The sequence below is a fragment of the Stenella coeruleoalba genome, assembly GCF_951394435.1.
Source record: "Stenella coeruleoalba genome assembly, chromosome: 3".
Taxonomy (NCBI): domain Eukaryota; kingdom Metazoa; phylum Chordata; class Mammalia; order Artiodactyla; family Delphinidae; genus Stenella; species Stenella coeruleoalba.
In genome coordinates, this window is record NC_137148.1 from 172,768,340 (window position 1) to 172,775,173 (window position 6,834).

Here is a 6,834-nt window from a genome sequence, read left to right on the forward strand (position 1 = left end):
TCACTAAAGGTTGGGGTGAAGTGTCCCTACCCTGACTTCCAGGTTGGGATATTGTGCAAGCCAGGGCAGAAATGGAATCAGGAGTGGAGTGTCCTGACCCCGCCAGGACAGAGCCTGCCCAGCATCGGCCCTGTTTAGGGAGCTCACGCTGTGGAGTCCAGGGTGAGAGGCAGGACATTACTGCAGTGTGGGAGGTGCAGGGGCAGAGGACGGGGTGGGGGCACCCTCCCCCCCCCCACCGTCATGCTAATACACGATTAATTAGCGAGATTACTGAGCACTTACTCTATGCTGGGCTCCGTTCCAAACACGGGCCCTCTTGTGCTTGCTGCAGGGTCATGGTTACAGGCGGACACTTATTATTCCCATTTCACAGATCAGCAAGTCGAGGCTCAGAGATACCATTTGTCCCAAGAGAGGAGCTCAAGGTGGGCCTGGCTGCCCAGGGGGCTAGGCGTGTAACCTCTCATGATCCCACCCCCACCAGCCTTCCCTGCCTGCTGCGCCCTCCCAGCTGCTTCCATGGTGGCCTGGCATCAGCTCAGCCAACTGTGATTCGAGCAGGCTCCATTCCCAGACTGTCGTGTTGGCCGGAGGCCCGGAAACCGCATCCCAGGAGGCCGTAGGCCAGGTCCCCATGAGACAAGGGGGCAGATCCCTTTCCTGGCCAACAGAGTTCCAGGAGGAGGACGTGGGCTCCCCTCCCTTGTGGTTCCCCATCCCCGCGGACAGCCCAGCGCCCGCATAGAGGAGTCACTGCTGCAGAGGCTGTGTGACCTCAGGGCAGTCGCTTCCCAGCTCTGAGCTTCTGTCTCCCTCTGTAAAATGAGGCTCTGATACCTGCCACCCAGGGCTCTAGGAAAGCAAGCACTTTCCTACCGTGTGCCAGTAGGTCTGTGTACCAGGTCAAGCGCCGGGCCGGAGGGAGGAGACGTGGCCGGGGGGGAGGGCTCGCCATGGGCCTGGGGGAGCAGATTTTGTGAGACTATCACAACAGGGGGTGGCGGAAAACTCAGCAGATGATACCCGGTACCCAGCCTAGGCTGGGGGTCAGAGACGCTTTTCCAAGGAGAGGGTGCTTGAGATGAGTCCTGCAGGGAGAAGGGGGTAACCAATGCAGTGGTCAGGGTTCGAACCTACTTCCTGCCTGTGGAACTGTGGGACACTCCCCTGCAGCCTCAGTTTCCACATCTGTAAAGTGGGGACCCAAACAGTACCTGTTTTCTAGGGCTGCAGAGACCCCACTCAATGATGGAGGGGGACATCACTGTCCTCAGCGTCCACAGGGGGACACCAGGGCGCTCAGTGGCTCTGCCCAGCTTGCATTCATTGCTCTGGAAGGAAGCCTGGCTGAAGGGCAGGATGAGGTCTCGGACACTGCCTGCTTCAGGACCTTTGAACAGCTGTCCCTTCTGCCTGCAGTGCCTTCCCCCAGCCATCAGCCTGGCTCACCCCTTCCTGACTCATGGCTCCACCCTTTGCCTCCTTCTGTCCCCTCTCTGCCTCCTCGGCACTCTCTCCAGTTAAGACACTGTGTAATTTACTGATTTATCCTGTTTATCGTGGGCCCTGCCTTCTTCTCGGCCGCAGCTCCAGCAGACACGGAGTCGGCGTCCAGTAAGGACTGGCTGAATGAACCAATAGTCCAGTGACGTTGAGGGCTGTAGGTTTTGGCCCCGGAGGTGGAGGTTCTGGGGGTCTGAGTAGGGAAGCATCTACGGCTGCCTGAAACCACTGTCTTCTCTCTGTCCATGGTCAGCATCAACCTGCTCTCTGTGCCAAGAGGGAGCCCAGGAGCACACAGTAGGTCCTCAGCAACCGGCTAGAATGTACACATCGTCATTGCGGTTCTGTTGCATTTAGCAAGGGGAGGGAGGTGGGCTCAGCTTCTGGGTGGCCTCTCCCGGCCCAGCATCCCCAGTGGGATGCTGCCGTGGGGGCTGAGGGGGACATGGGAAGGGGATGCGTCCAGGGATCCCAGCCTCCCAGGTGGTGGGGCAGCGGTACCTGGTTGCCAAGGTTACGACCACCTGTGATGGGGATGTTGCCGTGAGACAGACCCCCTGGGAGGAGAGGGTGGCTCCAGATGGGGGAGCTGTGGCAGGGGCAGGGGGCCTGGAGGTGGCTGCCAGCCCAGGGGGCTTCTGTAGCCCCCGTGTGTCCCTCTGGGTGGGAGTGTCGCAGGGCCATGGCTCTCCCCGTTCTGCGTCCTCATGCCTGGGAAAGCCAGCAGGAACCCTTAGGTGGCAGTAACTATTTCTAAAATTAAAAGCTCTTCTCTCCTTCGTTCTCCGGCGAGATGTGCAGGACTGGCGGTCGGGGCCAGGGGAGGGAGGGGTCACATGGCCTGGGAGCCTCAGGTGTGGCTTCAGACAAGTGGCTTTCCCTCTGTAACGGGAGCAGAGTCCTGGATTTCTGGCAGGCCAGAGAGCAGAGGGATTGAGGCCTTGGGCTCCAGGCCCCTGGGGCTGTGCCGGGTCCCCTCAGGATGACCTTGACTAATGACCTAAGCTCTCTGAGCCCCAGGAACCTCATGTGTAATGTGGGAATCATAGCAAGCAGTCCCTCGAGGCTGTTGGGAGGATGACACAGGACTGTATGATTCACAAGTCTGTCTGCCCCATCCACGGTAAACAGCCTTGAGTGGTTGGTTAGCTGGTGTTATTTACTGAGTCAGCATTTTCCCGGGCTGTGCATGGGGATGCTGGTCCCCAAATGCGGCTCCCGCCACAAAAAGGGGCCCAAAGCCAGACTGTAAGGCAAACATCACAGGACAAGCTCTGAGGGTCCCAGAGGGTGGGAGAGGCCTGCCGGCAAAGGGCCCGGTGTGGGCAAAGCCCACATGCCCAGACGTGGCGTTGGGGCCTCTGCAGCCATTCTGTGTGGTCAAGTGGGGGGCCTCGAACTGACACTAGCCTCTTGTGCAAGGCAGGCCCTAGTCGGCAAGTCCCAGAGTCCCAAATAAGTGTAGGTCCCTGGTACGACTGGAGAAACAGTGCCCTCGGGGCCTCCCTACGTGCACCCCATGGAGCTCACCAAAACCCCGCTCTCTTTTGGTTGAACTGACAAATTGACCAATCTGGCCTCAGCCCGGGGACCCCACAGTGCTCCAGCCTTGGGGCAGGTACCATTTTGATCCAGCTGAGGGGTGCTGGGGCCTGAATCACAGCAGGTACTTTCAGCAGGTAATTGTCATTCAGCAAGTAAACCTTGCAGCAGCTTCCGATTTTGCAAATAGGGCCCATCTTAGTTTTTCTTTCCCAACACTCACCGTTGATTTGGTTTTCCTGTCCTATCTCACTGTTCAGGCTCTCAAGTACAATGTCCAAGGTGACCGTGGGCGTCCTTGTCTTGCCAGCCTTGCCAGGTCTTATGGGGAAAGCGTTCGTTTTTTCACCGTTTACGGTGATGTTAGCTGTCAGTTTTTTCACAGATGGCCTTTATCAGGTTGAGGAAATTCCCTTCTATTTCTAGTTGCCACGATTTTAACCTGAATGGGTGTTGAACTTTGTCAGATGCCTCTTCTGCAGCTATGACACGGTCATGGGTTTTTTCCTCCTTTATTCTGTCGATGTGGTGAATCACATAGATGGATTTTCCAGTGTTAAACCCACCTTGCGTTCCCGGCCATGACCACCTGGTGGTCACGATGTGCAATCCTTTGGATCCAATCTGGTGATGTTTGGTGAGGGGTCCTTGCATCTGTATTCGTGAGGGATGTTGGTCTGTGGTTTTCTTTTTCTGCAATGTTTTTGACAGGTTTTGCTTACACTGCCCTCATATAACAGGTGGGGAATATTCCTTCCTCCTCTGGTGTCCGAGGTTGGATTGGTGTTATTTGTCCCTTCAAAGCTTCGGGATAAGTTCTGAAGTAGAGTTGTCAGTACTTGCTGACGGATGGGATGCATGGGGCGGGCGGGGGGGGGGCGGTGTCAAGGGTGACCCCAAGGTTTGGGGCCTGGGCAAGCGGGGGACTTGTGGAGATGGATCCTGGGATGAGGAAGGCTGGGGAGGTGGCAGGCGGAAGGGGGAGCATCAGCTTGGGGCACATTAATTTGGGGTTCCTCTAAGACACGCAGTGGGTGTGGATCTGGTGCTTTGGGGGAGACGGGCGGGGGCGGGGGCGGCGCAGAGGTGGGGAAAGAGAACTCAGGAATTAGCGACAGGGTGGGGCCCAAAGGCATATCCGCCTGGATCCCAGGCTCCTGGTCAGCCCCCTCAGCCAGGAATGTTGTTTTCCCTCTGGGCTCTTCATTCCTGGGTGAGTCCTGACCCCTGCAGGCTCCAGTCAGCATGGCTTGGGGACGGGACGGGGTGGGTCAAGGAGCTGACCTGGGCCCTGAACACAGGCAGAGAGCATGAAAAGACATGCGCTTTTCAGCGGAGGACATACATTGCACATCAGAGCCAAGAAGCTCTCGGTCTGATGGAGCGGATGGGGCGGGGTGGGAGGCACTATTCCTGCGGACAGTGAGGGCTTCGGGCTTGGAGCTGGGGAGGAAGCGAGAAGCAGAAGGGCCAGACCCCCGGGGCGTCACAATCCAACAGCCCCAGGGATCCAAGACCCCTCCCCCCCCACCCCATTTGCAAAGTCAACAAAAGCTTCTTCCTTTTACATCCACATCCACGTCTGAGTCCAGGCTGAACTGGATTCCTCTCCTGCCTCACTGGCCAGCCATGGGGGGCTGCAGGGCTCTGCGGCATCACTGGTGCTCCAGGGTGGAGATGAGGGTTCCCCAGGTCTGTGGGTGGCAGGACCAGACCTGGCCGTGAGAACGGGGGAAGCTGTTTCCTCCCAGCTCCTGGGGCCAGGTGGGCAGGCGGTTCCTTCCCCTGTTTGCTTCCCACCCACCTAGCTTTGGGCCTGTTTCTCACCCACGAGACAGCTTTCAGAGCACAGGAGGGATGTGGGGGGCAGCTCGCCCCCTGAGTTAGGATCCCGGCTGTGTGACCCAGTACACGTTGCTCAGTCTCTCTGGGCCTTAGCATCCTCATCTGTGGATGGGGATAAGGAAAGGGTTTGGGGTGGGGGGCTGAGTGAACCAGAAGGTGTACGTCAGCCCAGCCTGTTGCTGAAGCTGTTCTGGGGACAAGGCAGCTGTGGGGAGGTGCAGGGCTGACCGTCAGCAATGTCAAGATCCCGTCCACCTTCAGAAGACTCTGGAATCTGCCGTGGGGTGGGATCCTGGTCTGGGCTCAAGGTGGGGCCTGCCGGGGCCTCTGGCAACGTCTCCCGGAGCGGGGCCTTGGCAGACAGCACCTGGAAGCTGTGGGCTGTGGTGACCATGGGCACGTGGAGCAGGACCGGCCCTCCCCGCCGTCCGATGGCCGCAGCCCCCGCCCCGGTGTTCCAAGGCCCGCGCTGACCGTGGGCAGGGAGCTGAAAGGGTGGGAACTGGGCAGGGGTCAGCGGGGAGCCTCCGGACGGCATGGTGGGCTGGCTGGCGGGCTGGCCGGCCGGGGATGCCAGGGATTTATACGGGGGCCAGGGGGCAGAGGGGGCGGGATCAGTGTCACCGGCTCTTTTCTCCCTCTTCCTTCTCTAGTCTCCGCCTCTGTGTCTGCCTTTCCTAGTCTCCCTCAGTCTTGCCCTGCGTCTCCCTATCTGCCTCTGGCCTTCTCTTTCTCAGGCTCCTTGTAAAATATTAAAATTTCAATATAACACTCTGTAAAATATTAAATTTCTCTTCATGAAATATTAAAATGTTAAGGATAGGCTAACATCCCCCTTTCATCACCATCTTCAATCCTGGGTCAGCAGGATCTTTCTAGATCCTTCTCAATATATTTAAAATCATAGAAACATAAGATCTTCTTAATAAGCATCATCTTAAAGAAATGGTGTTACACCACGCACATGCTACACTTGTATGTCAGCAAGTCTCAGTGACCTGTCACTGCGTAACAAACATCCCCCAACGTAGGGGCATAAAAATTTATTATTCCTCATGATTCTGTGGGTTGGCAGCAAAGTTCTTCTGCTGGGCTCAGTGTCACCTGGGCTAACTCAGGAGGCCTCAGACACACGGCCACCTGTGGGCAGTGTTCCAAGAGGACAAAGGTAGGAGCCGCAGGGCTTCTTGGCAAACTAAGCTCTGAATGCCACGTCACTCCTGCCGTATTCTTACCATTAAACCAAGTCCCCAGATTCCAAAGGGTGGAGAAACAGACTCCCCCTCCTGCGAGGGAAGCTGCAGGGAATTAGTGGCTGCACAAAGAGATGTATCTACCTCTCTGCAAAAAGTTGCTTTGTATTGATATTTGGCCAGAGGAACCTGAGTTTCTCCAGCAGATCCCCCAGTGATGGGCAGCTAGGTTATTTATGGTCTTTTACAAACGAGGTCATAGTGACTCTGTAGGGTGGATACGGTTCAGTGGAACAAGCTCATCTTACCCCCCTTTCTGGGGAGTTCTGCCTGAGCCCCCAGGAGGTCAGGGTCTCCCTCTCTTGGGCCCCCGGAGCATCTTGTTCTCAGCCTCAGACTTGAACACAAAGATCTGTGCTCTTAACCAACTCCCCGTCCAACAGCAGCCCAGTGCCCGGCCACAGAGTGGATACTGGATGACTTTTTCTGAGCTTAAGAGAGAAGGAATGGGACCTCAGAGAGGTTGGGACACTCACCCTCAGCCACACAGCAAGTGGTAGAAGGAGATTGGGGCCCCTGACTTTGTGGTCACAGAGAACTTTTGCGCTCATCGGCTGGGAGGTGAGGGGTGGGTGGAGAGCGGTCTGAAGCCTTTGAGGGCTGTAATGATGGAGCAGAGAGGCTCCCGAGACAAGCCCTGCTTTCTGTGCAACCAACGCTGGGAGCTGGAAAGCCAGGTGTCCTTGTC